At 38.5% G+C, this 26,413-nt stretch overlaps 1 long non-coding RNA gene across 1 annotated transcript in view; it reads right to left on the bottom strand.

Moving 5' to 3' along the window:
* Positions 1-2,617: 2,617 nt before the first annotated feature.
* LOC127491559 (uncharacterized) overlaps positions 2,618-26,413 on the bottom strand; it is an 83,728-nt gene continuing 59,932 nt past the window's right edge. The window contains exon 3 of the long non-coding RNA XR_007920272.2: positions 2,618-2,769. This is a non-coding gene — a long non-coding RNA (uncharacterized lncRNA). The remainder of the gene's footprint in view (positions 2,770-26,413) is intronic.

Raw genomic sequence — 26,413 nt, 5'->3', positions numbered from 1 at the left:
TCACTCTTGTTTAATCAACTGCAACCTGTGTTAAGCTCTATCCTCATCTCAATATAAACCAGACTAATCTTTCCACTTTCCTGCAGGAAACGGCCCATGGCACTTGTTTATGCGGCTCCCTTGGTATTGAGTAAATCCTTCCCTTCTCTTCCCTCCTCCCCTCGCTAATCAGTTGAGGGGAGGTTTGCAGCCTTTCCAAATCTAAGACTGATGGGGCTTTCCTGTTGATGTCAAGTTGAAGCATTCCATTGAGAAAGCAACCCCTAGACTATTGCCTTTCCTTGTGGCTCTGAGCTAACCAAGTAATTACACCAAGTGCACCCCTCTTTCATGCTATGAGAGAGGAAACAGTCTGTAAGGAGTTGTTGGCTTCGGAGGATTTTTAAGAAACTGAACATCCTGTTGAAGGGGCTGCAGACATGCCTCACCTGATTAGATAGGAGATTTCCCCCTTTGTAGCCACAGCCCCATTGCCAGCTCCTTCTTTTAACACAGGATATGATAATGCAAAGCCACTGTGTCAGCTCAGTGATATTCCAATCAATACTCATTTTTGCTTCAATAATTTACCCTCAATATATTTCCCATAATACATATTTCATTTCATCAGTGAATTCTTTGCATTGAAACTATTGATAGCAAATTCCAATGTGATTATAGAATTAGTTTTTTGGCTTTATTGCATTTAGAATATTGAATGTTTTTTTCTTTATTAAGTTAAGTACTTTAGAAGAGTTTGAAACTCTTCTGAGGCATGACCAAAGACACAATTCCATCTGTTTTGTTTTTCTTATTCAGGACATAGATGATTTTATTTTAAACAGTGCATGCATTTCACTTTAATTCTTCTTCATGTCTGTCAGAGTACATCATCTATGATGTGTGGATAGTTAACCATAGCGCTGTGCAAGAAGGTTTAGGCAGAAAGTGAAAACAGCTTTGAAAAAAGTCAGCTAAAAGCGGAAGTTCAATGATTATGGGGTTGCTCTACGCTCCGTATGCAAAACTCTTAAGGGCAACCTGTTGGTACCTGCAACATGTTGGAGTTTGTTCTCATTTCATTAGTGAGTTTTGGACCCCTTGCTCCTGGACAGGTGTTGAATGTCCCAATGACTGTATGCAGTGTCTCATGTTGGTGTTTTATTGCTGGGATGGAAGCCAGGGACGGAGCCGCTGTGTAACTGGAGACTTCCCCTGGGCATGATCTTTGGCGTCCCCTTGTAAGAATGGAGCAGTCCTGGTGCAGAAGCCTCCATTTCTAAAGGTTTCCATCTGCTCTATTCACTATGCTTCTCCAACTGGTGTATTCATACAAATTCCTTATCTGTGCTACCTCAGAGAACAAAACAGAGTTCTGGGTTCCACTGAATTGACAGAGTATTTCTTCCTAGAATGTCAGTTTTGATCAATTTTAAGAAATTCAGAATAAATTTCATACCAAAGCAGCATAATGCACCATGGAGAAAAACTCCCAAATGTTCAGTCACAAGAGCTTTAAGGACAGCTTGCTGTAGTTGTAGGCACCTTGTTCTATGCCATCAGAGCACAAATTGCCTCTTTCTTGCTCTGCCTGGGTGGAATGACTCACGAGGCTCTGCTGAATGCTCTCAATTCTCTTGCAGAAGAGCATCTGCTATCACATTGTCAGAGGCTTTGCTTCCTAGCACTGTTAGGAGCAAGATCAGCATCGCCAAGAAGCCACATGGCAGACTGAACAGTAGGTTATTTGGGTATAACCCCAGAATTTTTGTGCCATAAAATTCTTTCGTGTATTCCCAAAAAATGGTCTTGTGGAAACTGTTTCAAACCATTATGGATTCAAGTTTGCATGAGATATATTTGCATGCTATAATATTTAATCAATGGTCATCCTGTAGAAAGCAAGTTATGCATCCCAGAAAGAGTTCAGAGGAGTAAGTTTATGATTTTGTTCTTGGTAAGATTCGCTAAACCCAAAAATATGATTACAAGCTTAACTTGCCATTAAATAAAGAATTCAACAAGTAGTAAGTATAAAAATCACTGTGGCTCAAGAGTGTAGACAAGGGCTACACACAATAATCAGATCTCAAGTTGTTGATTTGTTTTTTTATACAATACATTTTTATACTCTATATTAGTTACCACAAATCAAGGAAAAAGTGATATTTGTCTTTTTGGGACTGGCTTATTTCACTAAGCATATAACCCTGTGATTAAAAAGAAAATTGGAAGCATGTCAGTATAAGAACTAAAAGAAAAATTAATAAAAGAAGGAGGAGGAAGGGTGGGAGAGAGGCAGGGATGGAGGGTACAATACAAAGTATCATTATGCTCTTAAAACTGTATTTAAGAAATACATGGAATTTGTACTTTTCATATAAATAAAAAAGTTAAAAATATGATTACAAAAGTATTTTTAACTTATTGCATTTATAATACTGAACTTTTATTATATTAAGCATTTTACACATTTTAAAAAACAGAATTTCACCCATTTTGTTTATATGATGCGTATCTGCATGCTATGGTATTTATTCAGTATTCATCTTATAAAACACAAATGATGGATCCTGCAAATCGCTTGGGGTCAGTTTTATGATGCTATATCCAGGAAGGTTCATAAAGACCAAGCAAGCATTTTGAAAGAACCTTTATATTCCCAATTACTCACAATATCATGATTAAACACCATGATACATACTTCAAGAGTGTCCTGTATACTCTCATTCAATGCAATTATTCTTTCTTCCAAAGTGATATCTTCATGAGCGCAACAGCTTTGGAGGGCTAGGAAGAACACAGAAAAGAATAAAGCTGTTGACTAAAACATTAAGTGCTCTACTGTGGGGAGCAACTCGGACTATACTGTTACTGGAATTAAGACTTATTCTATACATCTGCTCTCCCACAATATGGCGCTGAGAAGGGAGAAACAGCTTCTACACAGCTGCCTCCAGTTCAACCAATAAACTGTAGGACCTGCTCCTGATTGGAGGAGAGCAGCGTACTTGGCGTGTGGGCAGCCGAGTTGGGATTGGTGGAAGAGGACTATAAAGGAGGAGAGAGACAACATGCACCAGGAACATCTAAGGGGAACATCTGAAGGAACACCTGTGCAGCCCCCGAGAGAGCCGGCCGGCAGTGTGCCGCTCCCCCGCGGAAGTGGGGAAGGTGGCAGGGGGCCCGCCCCTCCACGGAGGTGGAGGGACGGTAGCCAACCCGGGAAGAACCAGCAGCAAACCTGGGGAGGGCCGAGCAGACAAAAGAACAGCGCAGGGTCCTGTGTCGTTCCTCCACGAAGACGGGGAGCGACACTCTACCAATTAAGTTTTGATTAAGTGTATCATCTCCATAGCTCCACAAACTTTCTCTTGCCAAATTAAAAACACACAGTAGCCAAACTTCTGCTGTCAACCTCCAGCATGCAACCTCTCCCTGAAATACCTTTCTCTTTTGTCTGAAGGTGGCTTTCTCTTCTTAACTGCTATTCCAAACCTATTGTCTCCAGGGAAGGCTCCCCCATTGTTTGTAGGGGTGCCTATCTTATCATCTATGGTTGTGTTAATAGTAACTGGCAGGAGTGCCAGCTTCCCTAACAGGATACACAAGCCAGATGTGGTTCTGCTGACTAGGTCTAGCCACCAGGACACCTGAATCATGATTGTCAGTATCAGGTGGAGTTCTTTTGGTGCAATCGTCTTCTCTAACAATTCTTGGAGTTGGTTTTTTATTGCTTGCTTATTTTTAATTTGAGATCATAAAAATAAAAGTCACCAGTGAAAATGAGAATCCACACTATGGATGTGAACTGCAATCAGTTTACTAATTAGTTACTAGAACTATATTTACCATTCTCTATCAAGGAACTTATGAGTGAAAAGCAGGTATCTACTTTAGTTATAAATTTCTGATACTATTTTTCCTCAGAAAATTTGTGGGACCGTTAGTGAGTATGGTAAAAGGAAATTATTTGCTCTTAGACCTGCTTCCATTCTCTTTTGTGGCTTTGTCATGTTTGTGTCCCACACCATCTGGCTTAGAATTACTGAACTGGGGATTTTAAAACAAATTACAGATCATTCTTAGTCTCTCTTCTTAACGAATACTTAAAATTCATACCTTAAAGGCAATGTCCAGCTGTGGGCACACTAGGAGAGGGAGTAATATCTTTTAAAGAAGGCAGATTCAGCACCATAGGCATAGGCTTGGTAGCAAAGTACAGCCTGGAGTTCAATCCGCATATTCTGAAATACTCATGAAAAGTTTGCATCCATCTTGCTTTCTGTATTTTCAATTATGTTTCTGTTGATATCTTTTATTCAAAAGAATAGAACCCTTGTGCAATGCATGAACTACCAAAAAAAATAAAATTCTGCTAGCCCTGAACTTTAGATTTTATGTTAAATGTTTCAGTTTCTTTTGAACTCATATTTATTTTGCCTTCAGTGTATTTTATTTTCGTTTTTATTTATGGGTTCATTTCAAACACTATGCCTTAAGGGAACTTAGAACCCAATGAGGGAAATAGACTTGCTCACTAACAATAGAGAGAAGTAAAGATCTGTTAGGACAAAGGGTGAGTTGAGTTGATGCCATGTTTTTCTTTCATTTCTGACCAGCAGTGTGACTGACAGTAGAGGGCCTCATCTTGAGTGTCTTTGCCATCCCAGAACTACACAGGAAGCTCCATGGTGACAGGGGCAAAGGCTCCTTCCTCTTAGTTGCCATCACCAGTTCTTCATGGACTCCTCAGCATAGAACAGGAGTGGACAATTCATCAGCATGGAATTCAATGCCTATACTAAAATATTCATGAGAAGTTTGCATCCATCTTGCATACAGCATTATCAGTTATGTTTCTGTGACATCTTTTATTCAAAAGAATAAAAATATAAAAATCTAGGAAAGTTACTGTATAGTCGTCTCCTTAAAATTGACAAAGGTAAAGCTTTGCCTTCCAAAGATAAAAGCAGATTTCATCCTTTCACAACTGGAAATCGTGACAAATATATTGTGGGGTATCTCATCTACCAAATTCTTTTTTCCATCCCTTTCCTTTCAGTTTGAATTTTCAACATATTCTTATGCCTTAGAATGCCCTAAACAGTATCACATCTCATTAAGGAGATGGAAGACTTTCACCAACACAGCATTTTCATCTGTTCTCTACATGAGTAGGTCATGTACACCACTGTTGTGTCAAAATCTTTCAAAGTAATAAATTAATTGAATTACTGCTTTGTGGTGAATGAAGAACAGCAGAAGCCTCGCTGCCATGGCTGATCCTTTCAAGTGAATACTTAAATTCCCCCGGCACAGAAAGGAATTCCCTATAAACTAGACAAATGATCCATCTCTGTGTGATACATCTATTTTTATTATACCTGCAGGTAGACATTGATGCACCCGTGCTTTGTACCCTAAGGCAGAGACATTAATGAACAAGATGAAGTTATAGCTCTCAAAATGGGGTGATTTCTTACTTGAATGACTAACAGAATATATGCCAAGTTCAGGAAAGAATAGAAGAAAAGGAAGAGAGAAATGACATAGACAAATTCCATAAAGTTCACTGGAAAGCACTGATTTCTTTGTTTTCTTCTGAACAATTTTATCCCCTAACTCTGTGGCTTTTGGTTTAATACATTAAAAGAAAGATTCTCTTTTTCGTCCTTAGGAGAAAAGTTGAAAGCTATTCTGAATTTTGCACTTACTTTATAGGTGATTACAAATAGTCTAGAAGAATTTAAACAGGATTTTGACAAAAAAGTATATTGGAGAAATAATCACAGCATAAAATAGTAAACACTTTGATAAGAAAACCATCCTGGCTCTGACAAGAATATGTCTAGTCTGACCAGAAGCATATCCTTGTGGGAGTTCTGGTTGACCAAAGGAAACCAGCGATATAATCAATCTTAAGTTCTAGCAGTGTCTTTGATTCTTCCGCACACAACACACACATCAATTAAGTGGAAAAACAAGGTCTGAGCTACTCAGTTATGAGGTGAGTGGAAAACCAGCTGGAGAGTCAGGCCCAGAGAGAGGTTATCAATGCATCAGTGTCAACCTAGGGACACACAACAAATGGTGCCATGGTTCCTCCAGGGTCAGTTCTGAGTCCATGACTGTTTAACATTTCTATTGGTGACCTAAAGGCTTCAACAGAGAGAAGGTTCTTATTAAGCTCTGAAGGGTAAAGGGGCAAGGCCAGATTCCTAGGAATAGAAAAGCGAAATACAAAACAACAGAGTAAACTGCCAAAGCAATCAGCTACAACTAAAATAATGTTTCACAAGGTAAGAGTAGAGTAATAAAGAACAAATTTTGCTAAGTGAAGAAGAGAAAATTCAAGAATATAACAGTAAAAGTTATTTAGAAATTCTGACACAGATTCTTACTTTCTGGTTAGAGCCAAAGTCCTTCTTTTCTCATCCAAACTCAAACTTTCTAGTGTTGAATATGGTGGACTTGCATCTCTGAAACTTCAGAGGAAGAAGGTAACAGTGTGTGTTGAGACCAGTATCATATTGATTTTAACATTTTTAAACTTACATGGTCCTTACCTTCTCAAAAACACACAGTCTCATCTTGCAGACAAAGAATTGGCTTCACTCCAAAATCTAACATGTTTTGCATAATATTCATAGGACAATTATCTGTTATGTTCTGCTCCAACATATGCACATATTACACATGTATACCACCTTTCATCACCATCCAAGTCCTCTGTCAATGACTTACTCCTAACTCCAGGGAAAGATTGAACAGGAAACAAAAATAGTCCTGACAGTCTTTTTAAAAACAAATACAGCATGAGGATACAAAATTTGGAAAAATATGATTGTATCTTTCCTCAGGTATCAAATGGCTTGAGAAATCTGAAGAAAATTTATCTTGGAGTCACAAAACTGGAAAGTCAAAATATGGAAAAGCAAAGCTTTCTGAGGTTAATCAACCTAGATTGAAAGATATCTTAAAAATATGAGAAGATGCTCACAGGGAAATACTGTAATTATCTATTGTTTAACTTTGCTAGGAATATAGGAAAGGAAGAAAGAATGGGCCTCAACTATAAGATGAAAAGGTAAAGTCAGATATGATTAACAATTTACAAAAAAGATACCTAGATAAGTAGGTAGAAAGTTATATAAATGATAAAAGATAAGAGAGAGAGAGAGAGAGAAAGAGAGAGAGAGAGAGAGAAAGAAAGAAAGAAAGAAAGAAAGAAAGAAAGAAAGAAAGAAAGAAAGAAAGAAAGAAAGAAAGAAAGAAAGAAAGATAGGAAGGAAGGAAGGAAGGAAGGAAGGAAGGAAGGAAGGAAGGAAGGAAGGAATTCTAGGGTTAGTAAAGTGAGGCTCTTGCTATAGGCACAAATTTAAGGGGCCACCACAATCTCAGGAATTAATATTAAGCAGTACTCTTACTTTAATTCAACATCTTAAAAAAATTACTGCCAAGGGGTCAGCACTGTGGACTAGCTGGTAAAACTGCCACCGGAAATGCCAGCATCCCATATGAGTGTTGATTTGTATCTCAGCTGCTCCACTTCTGATCCAACTGCCTGCTAAACGGCCTGGGAAAAACAGCGTTAGATGGCCTACTACTAGAGCCCCTACTACCCACATGGAAGGCCTGGGTGAAGCTCCTGGCTCCTGGCTCCTGGCTTTGGCCTGGCTTGGCACTGGCTGTTGCAGCCATTTGGGGAGTGAACCAGTGAATGGAACATCTCTCTCTCTCTGTCTCTCCTCTCTCTCTGTAATGCTGACTTTCAAATGAAATAAATAACTCTTTAAATTTCTGCCAAAATTTCAAATATAATGTCAAATAAAGGAAGGATGAGTATTGCTGATTTTTCTCCTTTTACCTCAAGCTCTATTATGGCTCAGCAACAATTCATTCTTTCCTATACCACTATAAATAAGTGAGCACTCCCTGGAATCACTGTTGTCCAAAGCAGTAAGTAAAGTAAGATCTCAGACAAATATGAAAATCGGGTCTTCCATAAAATGTGATACTACGCTATAAGAATCTGTCTCTTAGACCTCTGGTAATTCATAAAACATCAAACGGTCTGCCTTCAATGTAAAATCTCAAGTGATTCCAGCATGTAAACTTGCTTAAGTGGCATAAATTGAAGAGTTTTAATGGGGTTTTTACAAGTGTTAATAAATTTCAGTTTCAGGCCCAGTGTGTTTCTCTCTCTTTCCCTCTCTCTCTGAATTTAGATTTTTAACTTTCACATAAAACATGCTTTCTCACAATGGAAATCATTTATACTTTCTTGACACAAACATTCTTAACAGTGGAATAATTAGATATCATGTTTCTTTCATTTCTTCTTTTTCTGATTATTAAGTAATCCCAGGTGGCAATAAAAACAGTGCTATGGATGACACAAATATGTGAATGGTGAGATCCATTTCAATATACTTGGAAGCAAAAGATTCTTCATATATGCTTCATAGAATTTTCATGAATGTAGAAGATATTCAATTATAAGTAGCCAAGAAAAATATTGAATATAAAATTAGAAGGCAACAAATAAAGTAGTTTTTCTTTATACAAATTTATTTATACACCCATGCACACATTTACACTGGAAAGATTTCACAGAAATAAATATCTGTGTTTGTACTTCTATGCTGCTGAAATAGAGAGGCCTGGGAGGGAGCAATTAATTATGAAGACATTTTGCTTATTCATGATGTCAAATCAAACCGTTCAAGCATAGAGATTTTTATTTATTTGAGTTTCACAGGATGAGTGTGCTAAATCATCAGGGCTGGCCAGGAGAACCACTTAGAAACTCAGGATAATATACAATCACCATTTCTCATGAATGTGTGAAATAAAATCTAAAATCAACTTAAGTCTGAATGTATTATCTTTACTAGAATTCTAATTTAGACAGAGTCTAAGACATTGATTCAATAGGTAGCAGGCTGAAGGGCTGACCAGACAAAGTATCTCTAATTCCCATTCTTATCCTATCATCTGGGTTTCAAGTTCAAAAGAATTGAATTGAAATCCTTCCTTCCTCTTGTGGTCTAGAAAATTACCGTCCCCTTGCTTAAGGTCTCCCAGAGGACACTACAGTGCATATCCCCTTTCTTAGAGAAAGTCAAGAGACTTATGGAACAGAGGTGTTATTGGGAGGAGGGAAAGGGTGTGTGGAGAAGGGGAAGATAACAAGATCATGATTAGTGAATGGTATGACATGTTTTCTCTCTTGAATCATATTAATGGTGGCCTAGTGTCCAGATAATGCAGGTGATGGCTCTTACCAGTGCTGATGCTCGCCAACAACTCCTGAAAAATCACTATTCATTCAGTCCATAGTAATGAACTTAAAGAATCTGAGGGAAGCCATCAGCAATCATATCTTATAAAGTCCAGTAAAATAAATGATAAATATTAAACTTGGAGGAGAGATAAATCTATGCAGATCAGATACTTCTAAGACCACAATAAGGAAGAGGGAATAGATCTATTCTCCGTGAGTCCAAGTTGGTCAACTGAAGTCCATCAATAAGCCAACTTTTTAGGTTTTTCCCATGAGCCTGAGATGATTTCTGGAACTTTATGGCTTTAAGTCATCAGGTCTTTTCCATTCAAACCAGGCAATAATTAAGTTTCTCTAGGTATATGGGATCTCTTTACTTTAAAAAGTCTCCAAAGGATAACCTTTCTTCAGTACCAAATGGTTACCAATTTGTGTAAAATTCTCTATAAGTTCTACTCTTTGCTGAGGTGGACAAAAGTTACCAGAAAATCAGAATACGCTGACACTCAGTACTGAAACCTTAGGTAAGAGGTATCTCTTAGAAAGCATTCTCATAAATAGAGTTGGGGCCAGTGCTGTGGCACTGTGGGTTAAAGCCCCAGCTACTCTACTTCTGATCCAGCTCCCTGCTAATGCACCTCGGAAAGCAGTGGATGCACCCACATGGGAGACCTGGAAGAAGCTTCTGGCTTCTGACTTCAGATTGGCTCAGCTCCAGCCATTGTGGCCATTTGGGAAGTGAACCAGCAGATGGAAGACACCTCTCTCTCTCTCATTCTCTTTCTCTCTCTCTCTCTCTCTCTCTCTCTGTCTTTCTCTACTTCTTTCTGTGATTCTGCCTTTCGAATAAATAAAATAATTTTTTTAAAAAATCATAAACTAAGTGATTTATAAGCAATGAATTATTTCCCACAGTTCTGAAGCCTGGAAAGTTCAGATTAAGGCATCAGCAGGTCTGGCATTTAGTGAGGGCTCACTTCCTTTTTCAATCAATTTTGCTACAAACTTATGATGGAAGCTGTAAGTTTCTCCTGGGGTCTCTGCCCCATGATTTATTCACCTCACAAAGGCTCCACTTCCTTAATATCATCACCTTTGGAATTACTATTTTTTAAAAAGATTTATTTATTCTTTTGAAAGGCAGAATTATAGAGCTGGTGGTAGGGTAGAAAGATATATATATATATATATATATAGAGAGAGAGAGAGAGAGAGAGAGAGAGAGATCTTCCATTTGGTGGTCCACTGCCCAAATGGTTGCAGTGGCCAGAGCTGAGCCAATCTGAAGCCAGGAGCCAGGAGTTTCCTCCAAATCCCCAACATAGGTGCAAAGGCCCAAGCACCTGGGCCATCCTCCACTGCCATCCCAGGCACATTAGCAGGGAGTTTGATTGGAAGTGGAGCAGTTGCGACTGGAACTGGCCCCCATATAAGATGCTGGTACTGTAGGTGATGGCTTTACCCACTGTATCACAGTGCAGGCCTCTTATCATCTCAACAAAAGAATTTGGGGTGGGGAAAGAAAGGTGCACACAGACATTCAGATCATAGCAATTTTATTTTTTTATTTGACAGAGTTTTAGACAGCGAGAGAGAGAGACAGAGAGAAAGGTCTTCCTTCCATTGTTTCACCCCCAAATGGCTGCTACAGCTGCTGCTGCGCGAATCTGAAACCAGAAGCCAGGTGCTTCTTCCTGGTCTCCCATGCGGGTACTGGGGCCAAAGCACTTGGACCATCCTCCACTGCACTCCCAGGCCACAGCAGAGAGCCGGACTGCAAGAGGAGCAACCAGCACTAGAACCTGGCACCCATATGGGATGCATGGGCAGCAGGCGGAGGATTAACCAAGTGAGCCACGGAGCCATCCGCAATAGCAATTTTAACAATGATAGAGAACATCTTAAAACATAGTGAAAATAAAATTGATACAGAGAAAAATCTATTTCTTGTGTAATATGGAAGGTTTTATGAATAAAATTGATACTTAAGAAAAATAATTCAGGACATAACAAAACCTGATAGACCAATATCCCTGATGAACATAGATGAGAAACTTTTTAACAATACACTAGCAACTCTAGCAAAACAAAGCCAACAACATGTCAAGAATATGATTCATTGTAATGAGGAGAAATTTTTCCTAGGGATGCAGGGATGGTTCAACATGTGCAAATCAAAAAACAAAATACATCACATCAATAGAATGAAGAATAAAAATAGCATGATTATCTCAATAGACAGAAAAAGAATTTGATAAAATTCAACATCTATTCAAGACAACAACTTTGGAAAAAATATATAGAGAAAGAATAGACATCAGGAAAATAAAGACATATAAACAAATCCATATCCAACATCATGTTGAATGAGGGGAGGCTGAAAACATTTCCTCTGAGATCTGGAATCTGACAAGGAAGTCCGCTATAATCATTCTTAATCAATAAAGTACTGGAAGTTTTAGCCAGAGTCATTAGATAAGAGAAAGAAATAAAAGACATGCAACAGGAAAGGAAGAAGTCAAATCATTCCTGTTTGCAGATACAATGATTCTATACAGACATAAAATTAAATAAAGCCTCTACCAAGACACCATTAGAACTCATAAACAGATTCAGTAAATGTGGGGAGCAACCCGGACTGGACTAAGTTACTGGAATTAAGACTTATTCTATGCATCTGCTCTCCCACAATATGGCGCTGGGAGAGGAGAAAACAGCTTCTACGCAGCTGCCTCTTGCCAACTTGAGTGATGACCTCCAGGAGCTGATCCTGCTCCTGATTGGAGGAGAGCAGCGTACTCGGCATGTGGGCAGCCGAGTTGGGATTGGCGGAAGAGGACTATAAAGGAGGAGAGAGACAACATGCACCAGGAACATCTAAGAGGAACATCTATCTGAAGGAACACCTGAGCAGCCCCCGAGAGAGCCGGCCGGCGGTGTGCCGCTCCCCCGCGGAAGTGGGGAAAGTGGCTAGGGGGAACCGCCCTTCCACGGAGGTGGAAGGGAGAGTAGCCAACCCGGAAAGAACCAGCAGCAAACCCGGGGAGGGCCGAGCAGACAAAAGAACAGCGCAGGGTCCTGTGTCGTTCCTCCACGAAGACGGGGAGCAACAAGTAAAGCTCTAGCACACAAAATCAACCTGTAAAAACCAATATATTTTTAAGGATTTATATATTTTCTTTTAAAATCAGAGTTCTGGACAGACCCACATACACACACACACACACACAAACACAAACACAAACACAACATATATATATAGAGAGAGACAGGGAGGGAGGGAGGGGGAGAGAGAGAGAGAATCTGTTGGGTCCCTCCCTAGATGGTCATAATGGCCAGGCTTTGGCCAAGCCAAAGCTAGAATCCAGGAGTTTTATCTGAGTCTCCCATGTGGATGCTAAGGGCCCAAACACTTGGGCCATCTTCCACTGTTTTTCCCAGCAGTATTCAGGGAGATGGATAGGAAGTGGAGCAGTCAGGACCTGAAGCTGGTACCCACATGGAATGCTGGTGTAGCAGATGGTGGCTTTACTCTCCATGCCACAAAGTCAGCTCCCCCAAATCAGTATTTTTATAAAACAATAATGAACTCACTGAGTTAGAAATGATAAGGAATTTCACTTTTGCAATTAACTACAGAAGTAAATATCTTGGAATAAATTTAACCAAGAATATGAAAGACCTGAACAATAAAAAATTACAAAGCACTGGTCAAAGAAACTAAGGAAGACACACAAAAAAGGAAATGATCTTCCATGTTCATGAAATGGAATAACTATCAGTATTAAAATGTCCATATTACCCAAAAGGAATTTACAGAATCAATGCAATGCTCGTTGAAATATCAGTGACATTCTTCAGAAAACTAGAAAAACAATCCTAAATTTCATATGGAAGCAAAAAAGATCTTAAATGAACAAAGCAATCTTGAATAAGGAGAATAAAGCTGAAGGTATCATATTACCAGCTTTCAAGATATACTACAGATCTATTGTAAGTAAAATAGCATAGAACAGCGTAAGCACAAACATAGATCAATGCAATACGACAGAGATTCCAGAAATTATTCTACATATGTATAGCCAACTGATCATTGACAAAGTTTCCAAAAACATACACTGGAGGGAAGACAGTCTCTTCTGTAAACAGCACAAGGAAAACTGAATGTCCACATTCAAAATATAACTGGGCATCAGAGAAATACAATTCCAAACCATCACAGAGTATCATCTCTCTCCAGTTACAATGGCTATTATCAAAATGACAAAAAGAAACAAATGCTGGTGAGGATGTGGAAAAAGAAAACTGTCGCTCCCCCTCTTCGCGGAGGAACGACACTGGACCCTGCGCTGTTCTTTTGTCTGCTCGGCCCTTCCCGGGTTTGCTGCTGGTCCTTCCCGGCTTGGCTGCCGACCCCTCCACCTCCGTGGAAGGGCAGTTCCCCCTGGCCACTTTCCCCACTTCCGCGGAGGAGCGGCACACCGCCGGCCGGCTCTCTCGGGGGCTGCTCAGGTGTTCCTTCAGATGTTCCCGGTGCATGTTGTCTCTCTCCTCCTTTATAGTCCTCTTCCACCAATCCCAACTCTGCTACCCACATGCCGAGCACGCTGCTCTCCTCCAATCTTGAGCAGGATCAGCTCCTGCAGCTTGTCAAACTGATGAGGCAGCTGCGTAGAGGTTGTTTGGTCTCTCTCTCTCAGCGCCATATTGTGGGAGAGCAGATGCATAGAATAAGTCTTAATTCCAGTAACTTAGTCTAGTCTCAGTTGCTCCCCACAGAAAACTTACCCACTACCATTGGAAATGCAGATTAATATAGCCATTATGAAGAGCAGGATGGAGGGCCTTCAGCAAACTAAAAATAGAATTACCATATGATGCACCTCTACCACCTCGAGTTATATATTCAGATGAAATGATACAAGAATATGAAAGATAAATCTGCAGTCCCATGTTCATCGCAGCATTCTTCACAATGGCTAAGACCTGGAATCTATTTAGATGTCTATTGATGGATGAAAGGTAAAGAAGATGTGGTCTACATACATAATGGAATATTATTCAGTCATAAAAAGAGTTAAATCCTGACAGGTACAGCAAAATGCTTGAAACTGGGGGACCATTATGTTAAGTGAAATAAGTCAGACACAGAAAGACAAATACTGTATGTTCTCTCTCATATGTCAAAGTTGAAAAAAACAAAAACCATGATTGATCTGAACTTAGAACAGTGCTTACTAGAGTTGGGTATGAGGGAGAAGAGGTTGTATAATGGGTACCAAAACACCATCAGAGAGAAATTACAAGTTCTAGTGTTTTGCAGCACAGTGGGACATCTATAGTTCACAATAATGTATAATATACTGTGTAAGTAAAGGGAAGGGACTAGCTGGTAGGCTCCAAACACAAGTAAAAGATAAGGAAATGGAAAATCCACATACCAAATTTGATCAACTTGCATTGTGCAGTTGTTTTTAAACATTGTACCCTCGGGGCCGACGCTATTGCCTAGCAGGTAAAGCTGCCACCTGTGGTGCCGCCAAACTATATGGGTACAGGTTTGAGTCCTGGATGTTCCACTTTCTTTCTTTTAATTTTTTTATTTGACAGGTATAGACAGTGAGAGAGAGAGACAGAGAGAAAGGTCTTCCTTCCGTTGGTTCACTGCCCAAATGGCCACCACAGCCAGCACTGCACCAATCCGAAGCCAGGAGCTTCCTACTCTGGCCTGGGAAAGCAGTAGAAGATGGCCCAAGTCCTTGGGTTCCTGCACCTGCCTGGGAAGACCCAGAGGAAGCTCTTGGCTTCTGACTTAGGATTGGCACAACTCCAGTCATTGTGGCCAATTGGGGAGTGAATCAGTGGATGGAAGATGTCTCTCTCTCTGCCTCTCCTTCTCTCTGTGTATAACTCTAACTTTCAAATAAATAAATAAATCTTAAAAAATTAAATAAATAAGTAAATAAATATCACACCCTAACCCACAAAGATATACAGGTATTACAGGTTAATCAAAGAAAATAAATTGAATATGTTTTAAAAGGAAAAAATCAATAACTCAAAAATTTAGTAAGATAACTATGAAATTGTAAGGTAGAGCACATCTCACACTTTGGAATTGGTTATACATGAATTAGGGAGTTAAGGCACCAAGTTACAGTAAATATCCATTTTTAAAAACAAAGTTTTTTGCCTTAGATGGCCTCAAGATTACTTCAAGGTATTACTTACTAACAGATTCAGAATGGCTGGATAAAAAATATTTCACATGTATACATTATATACTGTTTGTATATATTATATGTACTTCATATAAACATGTGCATAGCTATGTATATATCTATAAATCTCTTTATATCACATATATGTATTTTAAAGGTACTATTCTGATCAGGTAGCATAAATGCACTTAAAAACATGAAATTCAAAGTAGCTTTTTGTCAGCCAGCACCACGGCTCAATAGGCTAATCCTCCGCCTGCAGCGCCAGCACTCCGGGTTCTAGTCCGGGTTAGGGCATCGGTCCTGTCCCGGTTGCTCCTCTTCCAGTCCAGCTCTCTGCTGTGGCCCAGGAGTGCAGTGGAGGATGGCCCAGGTCCTTGGGACCTGCACCCGCATGGGAGACCAAGAGAAGCACCTGGCTTTGGATCAGCGCAGCGCGCCCGCAGTAGCAGCCACTTGGGAGGTGAACCAATGGAAAAAGGAAGACCTTTCTCTTTGTCTCTCTCTCTCTCACTGTCTAACTCTGCCTGTCCAAAAAAAAAAAAATAGCTTTTTGTCATGCTCTGTTTAGTGATGATGAGTGCTGTCATGTTAGAATTTTTTTTTAAATATTTTTAGAGAAGGGCTCTTCAAATGCAAAAATGTTAGAAACCACACTCTCTACAATTTCTTCTCCTAATGGATGAAGATATATAAGCAACAATGTTCACGGTACATAGTAAGTTGCCAGTAATATTAGATATGATTATTTATTATTAAGATACCTTTCTTCTCCCCACCCTGAATACCACTCCTTCTCAGGGAGTACTGCATGGTTTGGTGAGACAGATACAAGCCCAACCTTACCTTTTACTAGATTTTAAAAATGACGTGTTAACAGCACTCACACCATCCCTCAGAGATAACTCGTGCTCTGTGAAGGCCAGTTTTGCAGTCCCCTCTCTTTCTCAGTTGAATGTACTTGGAAACTTTCTATATAATTATGATGGAAAAAGTTGGAATTCTTGGGTTATATCCTAATTTCCCCAATGGCTTAGATTAAATGAATGACATCTGTTTACTGTGGACTTATAATTAGGGTTCATTCTGAGTTGAGGTCATCCAACAAAAGCTGGTAAGTGTGCAGTCTTTCTCTAAAGTGACTATAGGATGTCTTCTTACGTATTTTATTTCACTCAATTCTAATACTTGAGGTATATTCAAATATGTATTTCTAAAACTGAAATATTTTTATTACTTAACTGGAGAATTTTCATATCATATAGGAAATCTCAATTTTGCCTGCCATTAATTATAAAGAGAAAATTAGATGACAAATTTGATTCAACCTCTTTGATTTGTATGCCATGTTCCACTCATCAGTAGAATTTTATCCTTCTATATAAAATTGCTCTGCACCTAGTTAAAAAAATAATAATCAATATATTTTATTTTAAATTTTAAGTAAAATGCCTTTTTAAATGTTTAATTTCCATTAAAATTCCCTACCCATATAGTATTACACATAGAGAATGACTTTGGAAAAGTAAATCCTTTTGAAACTAATATGTGTAACTAAATCATATGGTTCATCGAAAGGTCACAAAGTCCAACTTATTTTATGTTGAATGAACATATTTAGCAAAGCAGACAGCTTTGAAAAAAAGATGTGTGGTCTATTTTAAAATATATGTCAGTATAGCAAACAGCCTATTCCACATAGTCATTACATGGATTTATGTTGTAGGATATATAGAAAAATAAATTGTGCCCTCAAAAATCCATAGAGCAAATACAACCCAGAATATAGGTGATAGTTTTAACCTTCAGTTAAAGAGATTATTCAAAAAATAAGTCAGAGGCAGGTATCTGGCACAGCATTTAAAGACAACACTTAGAGTTTCTGCATCCAATGTTGGAGTGCCTGGTTTGAGTTCTGGTTTCTCCACTCTGGCTCATCTTTCTGCTAATGTATACCCTGGGAGGCAGTAGGTGATGGCTCAAGTATTTGAATCCCTTCCACTCACTTGGGAGATTCAGATAGGGTTCCAGGTTCCTGAATTTGGCCTGACCCAGGTCTGACTCTTGCAGACATTTGGGAATAAACCACAAATGGAAGATCTCTCTTGTCTCGGATGCTCAATCTTTAAAATATAATGAAAAATAAATTAAATTCAAAATCCAAACACTAAAAAGTAAGTCGTTATGTTTTAGCAGATAAGTTTAAGGAGTGGATCTCAAATCTTTACTTTGAAACATAATCAAAATAAAGACATGAGGTCAAATTCATTCCATACTTGTTACCAGCAATAAAGAAGTAATAATGCACCACATATCTGCATTCAATTTGACACATTAACTCTTCAGGGATATATAATATCCACAGCAATATTTGAAAAGTAAAACACATTAAAGCAATGTGTGCATTTAAAATGATGTCAGGTCGAGCTTTTGGCACAATGATTGGAAGGTTGCTTGGGGATGTCTGCATACCCTATCAGAGTGGCAGGCTTTCAGTCTCAGCTCCACTTCAGAGTTCAGTTTCTTTATAACGAGTACTCTGGGACACAGTACATGATGACTACTTGGATCCTGTCACTCCCATGAGAGATCCAGATTGAGTTCCAGGATTCTGGCTTTGATTTGACCTAGCCACAATTGCTCCAGACATTTGGAGAGTGAATCTCTCTCTCTCTCTCTCTCTTCACTCTCAAATAAAGACAAATTAGACAGTATGAAAAAATTTGGAGACAGAAGACATGAATTTGAATCTAGACGGCATCTCTCCTCAAGTAGATTTGGTGATAAAAAGAGTTCCATCCTAGAATCAGATGTGTTTATGAAACTCAACAGCCAAATGATGCTGAAGACTTGTTTGTTCAAAGATCAAATGTAGAAAATAATATTTATCCTATGTGCAGGTCCTGAAAAATAACTTCTAAATGAAAATACTCAGCAAAAGTCTTTCAAAAGTGTCCACCACTTAACAATTGCCCTTTTTCCCACTAACTGGAGAAACGATCATGAGAAAGCCATTTAATATCAATAAGAATCAATTTCTTATCTGAAAGGTAAGGCAGTTGGATCCTGTGATATCTACTATTATATGAATCTTATGGAAGATAAATTATCTAAAAACAAAATATGTATGAAAATGCTCAAAGTTTCTCAACAATTAATTGGATGAAAATCTATTACTTTTTTCACATCAGAAGATGATGACCTTGTAATCCCTATTCACTTAGAATTCTATTTATCTCCATCCTTTGAAGATTAATTTACAATCAAAACCAGATGGTTCAAGCCAACCATTTTCATATCCAAAGTTGATTATCTAGTTATCAAATCTTCAGCAACAATACCTAAGGTTGAGTTGCAAATTTTTGAAGAAAACATGATTATGTATATACAATAAAAAGAATATATAAAATATGTATGTAAAAGTTCAGGGTAGACTTATACAAAGTGAGCATCTATATTTAAGTATCAGCAGGTAATGTTGGCTTTGGGACCCTGGTATAACAAGATGCTACATAGAATAATGGCAGTCCACTAAGCTTTTCTTAGCTTTGTCAATTTAACCTCTTTGACCTTGCTCAAGACATGACCTTGTGGGGTCTGCATTTACTCATCACTAAGGTGGAGATCTTGCATCAAATGATCTCTAGAGTCTCGTCCAGCTCCAGAGGTTACATCACTTATAACCATGGATGTGAAGATCATGAACTTATGCTCAGGCATAGAGAAGGATGCTCTGTAATCTTCAGTTAGTAGTATTTGTAGAAGGTCCACTATGTATATTCCCAGGATATAATGTCTGTTATCAATGAAACTGAATTTTGTGGTTCATCCAAACCATGAGTACCAGTCTGAAGATCATGAAGTTAATTATTCAATACCAGATACCTTCTCTATCCTTACCAGACTCTTTTCTTCTCCTCTTCTTTCTTTAAAGAATATATGACAAAAGTCCAGTTTGAATTAGGAGTATTATTTGTACTGAAAAACACTCCCCCACCTAAAGAAGACAAATATGAACTAATAGTAGTGAAATCTTACCAGCTGCCATGCACAGTTTGCACAGTGTGACATTTAATTATGACATATTATTATTACAAATTGATTATTAAAAATTACGAAACACTGCAACTCTACAGTGAAGCTATTACTAATCTCCCCATAACATAGGAAAGGAAATGACTACTGAAAGCTCAGAAATGGAGAAGGCCACATGGATGGTAGGTGTTAGAAAAATAGCATAAATCTTGTCTGTTTTTTTCCACAACACATTCTATCTTGAAAAAAAAAAAGTTTTTTGAAATCGCATAAGATAAATTTGTTCTATAAAAATAAGAGTCACAGGCATTCTACTGAATGACTTGGCATTAAATGAAATCTCTATTTTCTTCTAGGCACTGGGACAGGCATTGAAAACAAAGTGTGAAAAAAGGCAGACCTTGTCACTACCCACACATTACTTAAACTAATTAGTTTGTTCTGAGTGATAGAATTACAAGTGTTTTTATTTGCTCTTCTTGCATTTTTCTCCTTTTTAAAATAATGTGAACCTAATAATTTTCATAATCAAGAAAATATTTTCTCAATGTTTATTTTTTTCTTCTACTTAAAAGACAGAGAGATAGGGAGACACAGAGGAGAGAGAGATTTGTCATTTTCAAATACCCATAACAGCCAGTGTTGAGCCAGTCTGAAGCCTGGAGCCTGGGTCTCCCATTTGCATGGCAGGGGCCCAAATGCCCAAGTTAGCATGCACCGTCTCCCAGGATCATAAGCAGAAATCTGATTAGGAATAGGTCAGCCAGGACTCACATTGCCACCCTGATATGGAATGTGGTCATCCCAAGGAGCTTCTTAACGTGTTGTACCACAACATCTGCCCCAACAAAAATATTGTAAATTAACTTTTATTTTTTTAACTGTTGCGTATTAGGTACATACTGAACTCATTCCATGTTTTCTGAGCTAGGGTGCAGTTTTAGAAGAAGGTATGTATCACATTCAGTGTTATTTAGGTTTCTGTTTCTTTCAGTGTTATGAACAAAAATGACACAAAGAATATATCAAAAATGACATATTCAAAAAATATTTGATAACAGAAAATCTTATTTATATTTTATGTACATTATTGCTTCATAAATTCATTGTCCAGCAATTACCCAACCCCTGATTTATTCACAATCCTTACTTTCTATCCCCTAATTCTCAACATTTTTATGATTCACTCAATTGAAGTAAATTTATAATCATTTCAAACATGTCCAAAATTTTTTCTCAAAATACTTAATTACTCACTCAATCCCTCATTCATGTCTGATGGCTCCCAATCTTTTGTTAAGACCTTACTTTCAGCTGGCGCCGTGGCTCACTAGGCTAATCCTCTGCCTGCAGCGCTGGCACCCCAGGCTCTAGTTCCAGCTGGGGTGCCGGATTCTGTCCCAGTTGCTCTTCTTCCAGTCCAGCTCTCTGCTGTGGCCCGGGAGTGCAGTGGAGGATGGCCCACGTGCCTGGGCCCTGCACCCGCATGGAGACCAGGAGGAGGCACCTGGCTCCTGGCTTCGGATCGGCACAGCACGCCGGCCGTGGCGGCCATTTGCAGGGTGAACCAACAGAAGGAAGACCTTTCTGACTCTCTCACTGTCTAACTCTGCCTGTCATAAAAAAAAAAAAAAAAAAAAAAAAAAAAAAAAAAAAAAAGACCTTACTTTCCTTATGAACATTGTGAACTTTAAAGGATTTTTTTAATATATAAATTGGATTCTTATTTTGATTGTGAGCATTGTAAAACAAGGTCAAAGCATTTTTAATTACATATTTTGCATCCTTTATCAAATAAATGCAAGTACATAGTTTTAAAGGACTGGGCCAGGTCAAAGCTGGGAGCTGAGAAATCAACTTAGAGCTCCCAAGTGTCCCACATGGATGGCAGGGACCCAACTATCTGAGCCATCACCTGCTGCCTCCAGGGTGTGCACATTAACAGGAAGCTGGAAGCAGAAGCAGAGCTGGAAGCTGAACCCAAGTGCTCTGGTATGGGACTTTTAATTCAGAGTTTTAATTCATATCTTAGTTTGTGTCTTAACCACCAGACCAAATGCCTGCCCCCAACCTCCTTCAATCTTCAGCAGAGGCAGGAGATTCAACTCTTCTAAATATTTTCATTTCTTGCATTACTGTCTTTTTTCCCCCCAAAGAAACAATTTATTTAATGAGTACAAATTTCATAAGAACAACTTTAGGAATATAGTGATTTTTCCCATCATGACCACCCTCACAACTCCACTCCCACCCCCACTCCTACCCTACCACCTCCTCCCTCTCCCATACACTATCCCATCCTCCATTAAGGCAAACAAACAAACAAACAAACAAAAAAAAAACAAACCCTGTTCCTCAACAGTCAAGACAAGAGCTATTCAAGTCATTGCTTCTCAATGTGTCTATTTCACTTTACAGATTTCCTTTTAGGTGTTCTGTTAGTTACCACAGATCAGGGAGAACATATGGTATTTGTCCCTTTGGGACTGGCTGATTTCACTATGTGTTTTCCAGACTTCATCAATTATGTTGCAAATGATTGGATTTCACTTTTTTTTACCATTGTGTAGTATTCCAGTGTAAATATCCCATAATTTCTTCATCCAGTCTTCAGTTGATGGCCATTTAGGTTGATTCCATGTGTTAGCTATTGTGAATTGAGCTGCAATAAACACAGGGGTGTAGATAACTGTTTTATTTGCTGATTTCATTTCCTTTGGATAAATTCCCAGGAGTGGGATGGCTGGGTCATATGGTAGCTATATGCTCAGATTTCTGAGGTATCTCCAAATTGATTTCCATACCAGTTTACATTCTAACCAACAGTGGATTAGGGTATTCCTTTCCCCACATCCATGCCAGCATTTGTTTTTTGTTGATTTCTGTATGAAAGCCATTCTAACTGGGGTGAGGTGAAACCTCATTGTGGTTTTGAGTTGCATTTCCCTGATGGCTAGTGATCCTGAGCATTTTTTTCATGTGTCTGTTGGCAATTTGGATTTCCTCTGTTGAAAAATGTCTGTTTAAGTCCTTAGCTCATTTCTTAACTAGATTGTTTGTTTTGTTGTTGTGCAGTTTCTTGATCTCTTTATATATTTTGGTTATTAATCTTTTATCAGCTGTATTGTTTGCAAATAATTTCTCCCATTCTGTCAGTTGCCTCTTTACTTTCCTGAGTGTTTCTTTTGCCATACAGAAGCTTCTCAATTTGATGTAATCCCATTTGTTGATTTTGGCTTTGATTATCTGTGCCTTTGAGATCTTTTCCAGGAACTCTTTGCCTGTTCCAATGTCTCACAGAGTTTCCCAATGCTCTTTAGTAATTTGATGGTATCAGGTTTTTAGGACCTGATGGGACTTTAATTCATTTTGAATAGATTTTAGTATAAGGTGTAAAATAGGGGTCCTGCTTCATACTCCTGCATGTGGAATTCCAGTTTTCCCAGCACCATTTGTTGAAGAGACTGTCCTTACTCCAGGGCTTGGTTTTAGCTTCTTGGTCAAATATTTGGTTGTAGATGCTTGGATTAATTTCTGGTGTTTCTATTCTGTTCCATTGGTCTATCCATCTATTTTTGTACCAGTACCAGGCTGTTTTGATTATAACTGCCCTGTAGTATGTCTTGAAATCTGGTGTTGTGATGCCTCTGAGTTTGTTTCTGTTGTATAAAGTTGCTTTAGCTATTTGAGGTCTCCTGTGTTTCAACATGAATTTAAGGATCATTTTTTCTAAAGCTGAGAAGAATGTCTTTGGGATTTTGATTGGTATTACATTGAATCTGTAAATTACTTTCAGAAGAATGGACATTTTGATGATATTCATTCTAACCCATGAACATGGAAGATTTCTCCATTTTTTAGTATCTTCTTTTATTTCTTTATGTAAGATTTTGTAATTCTCATCATAGAGATCTTTGACATTCTTGATTAAATTTATTCCAAGGTATTTGATTTTTTTGTAGCTATTGTGAATGGGATAGATCTCAGAAGTTCTTTTTCAGCCACGGCATTGTCTGTGTACACAAAAGCTTTTTTTTTTTTTTTTTTTTAGAAAACTGTTATTTAATAAATATAAATTTCGAAAGTACAACATTTGGATTATAGTGGTTTTTCCAGGCTGTCGATTGTTGTGTATTAATTTTATATCCTGCTATTTTACCAAATTCTTCTATAAGTTTCAGTAGTCTCTTCATGGAGTCTTTGGATCCCCAATATAAACAATCATGTCATCTGCATATAGGGATAGTTTGATTCCTCATGCCCAATGTGAATGTCTTTGATTTTCTTATTTCTTTTTGTTGTCTAATGGCTCTGGCTAAAACTAGGACTATACTGAATAGCAATGGCAAGAGTGGGCATCCTTGTCTGGTTCTGGATCTCAGTGGGAATGCTTCCAACTTTTCCCCCATTAAAGGGGATGCTAGTCATGGGTTTGTCATAAATTGTCTTGACTGTGTTGAGGAATGTTTCTTCTATACCCAGTTTGCTTAGAGTTTTCATCATGAAAGGGTGTGATATCTTATCAACTGCTTTCTCTGCATCTATTTAGATAATCATATGGTTTTTGTTCTTCAGTTTAATGTGATTGATCAAATCAATTGATATGTGAATGTTGAACCATCCTAGCATACCAGGGACAAATCCCACTTTGTCCAGGTGAATAATCTTTCTTATGTGTTCTTGGATTTGATTGACCAAAATTTTGTTGAGGATTTTTGCATCTATGTTCATAAGTGAAATTGGTCTGTAGTTCTCTTTCTCTGTTGTATCTTTTTTCAGGTTTAGAAATAAAGGTGATGCTGGTTTCATAAAAAGAATTTGGAAGGCTTCCCTCCCTTTTAATTGTTTTGAATAACTTGAGAAGTGGAGTTATTTCTTCTTTTAATGTGTGGTAGAATTCATCAGTGAAGCCATCTGGACCTGGGCCTTTTTTTGTTGGGAGGGTCTTTATTACTGATTCAATTTCCATCTTGGTAGTGTGTCTGTTTAGGTTCTCTATGTCTTCATGGCTCAACTTAGGTAGGATATATGTGTCCAGGAATCTATCCATTTCTTCTAGGTTTCCCAGTTCGTTTAATTTCTGATGTTTCTTTATATTTCTGTGGTGAGTGTTGTTACATTCCCTTTTTCATCTTTAGTTTTAATATTTGGGTCTTCCTTTTTTTGATGAGTTGGGCAATTGATGTGTCAATTTTGTTTATTTTTCAAAAGACCAGTTCTTTGCTTTGCTGATCTTTTGTATTTTTTTATTTCAATTTTGTTGATTTCTTCTCTAATTTTAACTATTTCTTTTTACCTACAGGTTTGGGATTTGGTTTGCTGTTGTTTTTCTAGATCCTTGAGATGCATTGATAGCTCACTTATTTGGCGCCTTTCCAATTTCTTCATATAGGCACCAGTTGCTAATAAACTTTCTTCTTTTTATTATTTTTTTTTGACAGAGTTAGACAGTGAGAGAGAGAGACAGACAGACAGAAAGGTCTTTCTTCCACTGGTTCACCCCCAAAATGGCTGCTATGGCCAGCGTGCTGAGCTGATCCGAAGCCAGGAACCAGGTGCTTCTTCCTGGTCTCCCATGTGGGTGCAGGGCCCAAGCACTTGGGCCATCCTCCACTGCCTTCCCGGGCCACAGCAGAGAGCTGGACTGGAAGAGGAACAACCCGGACAGAATCCAGCTCCCCAACTGGGACTAGAACACGGGGTGCAGGCACCACAGGTGGAGGATTAGCATAGTGAGCCACGGCCGGCCCGATAAACTTTCTTCTTAACACTGTTTTTGCTGATTCCCATAAGTTTTGATATGTTGTGTTGTCATCTTCATTTGTCTTCAGAAATTTTTTGATTTCTCTTTTGATTTCTTCTGTGACTCACTGTTCATTCAAGAGCATGTTATTCAGTATCCATGTGTTTGCATATGTTCTAGATTCCTGAGTTACTGATTTCTAGCTTCATTGCATTGTGGTCTGAAAAGATGCATGGTATGATTTCAACTTTTTGGAATTTGCTGAGACTTGCTTTATGGCTTAGCATGTGGTCAATCCTAGAGAAGATGCCATGCACTGATGAGAAGAATGTATATTCTGAAACTAAATCTGTTAGATTCATTTGGACTATAGTGTCAATTAATTCTGCTGCTTCCTTGCTGATTTTCGGTCTGGTTTATCTGTCCATTGCTGAAGGTGGGGTATTGATGTTATCCATTACTATTGTACTTGAGCCTATGTCTCCCTTTAGATCTCTTAACATTTCTTTTAAATAGTCAGGTGCTCTGTAATTAGGTGCATATACATTTATAATTGTCACCTCTTCCTGTTGAATTGATCTCTTATTCATTATATAGTGTGCTCCTTTGTCGCTTTTAACTGTTTTTGTGTTGAAGTCTATTTTTTCTGATATTAGGATGGCTACACAAACCCTTTTTTTGTTTTGGTTAGATTAGATTATCTTCCTCCATCCTTTCACTTTCAGTCTGCATGCATCTTTGCTGTTGAGATGTGTTTCTTGTAGGCAGAAAATATATGGATTTTGGTTTTGAATCCATTCAGCCAGTCTATGTTTTTTTTAACTGGAGAGTTAAGGCCATTTATATTCAAGATGACTTTTTTTTTTTTTTTTTTTTTTTTTGGACAGGCAGAGTGGACAGAAAGAGACAGAGAGAAAGGTCTTCTTTTTTTTTTTCCGTTGGTTCACCCTCCAATGGCCACTACAGCTGGCACACTGCAGCTGGCGCACTGCGCCGATCCGAAGCCAGGAGCCAGGTGCTTCTCCTGGTCTCCCATGGGGTGCAGGACCCAAGCACTTGGGCCATCCTCCACTGCACTCCCGGGCCACACCAGAGAGCTGGACAGGAAGAGGAGTGACTGGAACAGAATCCGGCGCCCCAACCTGG

Source organism: Oryctolagus cuniculus, chromosome 3 (assembly GCF_964237555.1).
Source record: "Oryctolagus cuniculus chromosome 3, mOryCun1.1, whole genome shotgun sequence".
NCBI lineage: Eukaryota > Metazoa > Chordata > Mammalia > Lagomorpha > Leporidae > Oryctolagus > Oryctolagus cuniculus.
The sequence above is the reverse complement of the archived record's forward strand: the minus strand, read 5'-3'. Positions and strand labels throughout refer to the sequence as shown.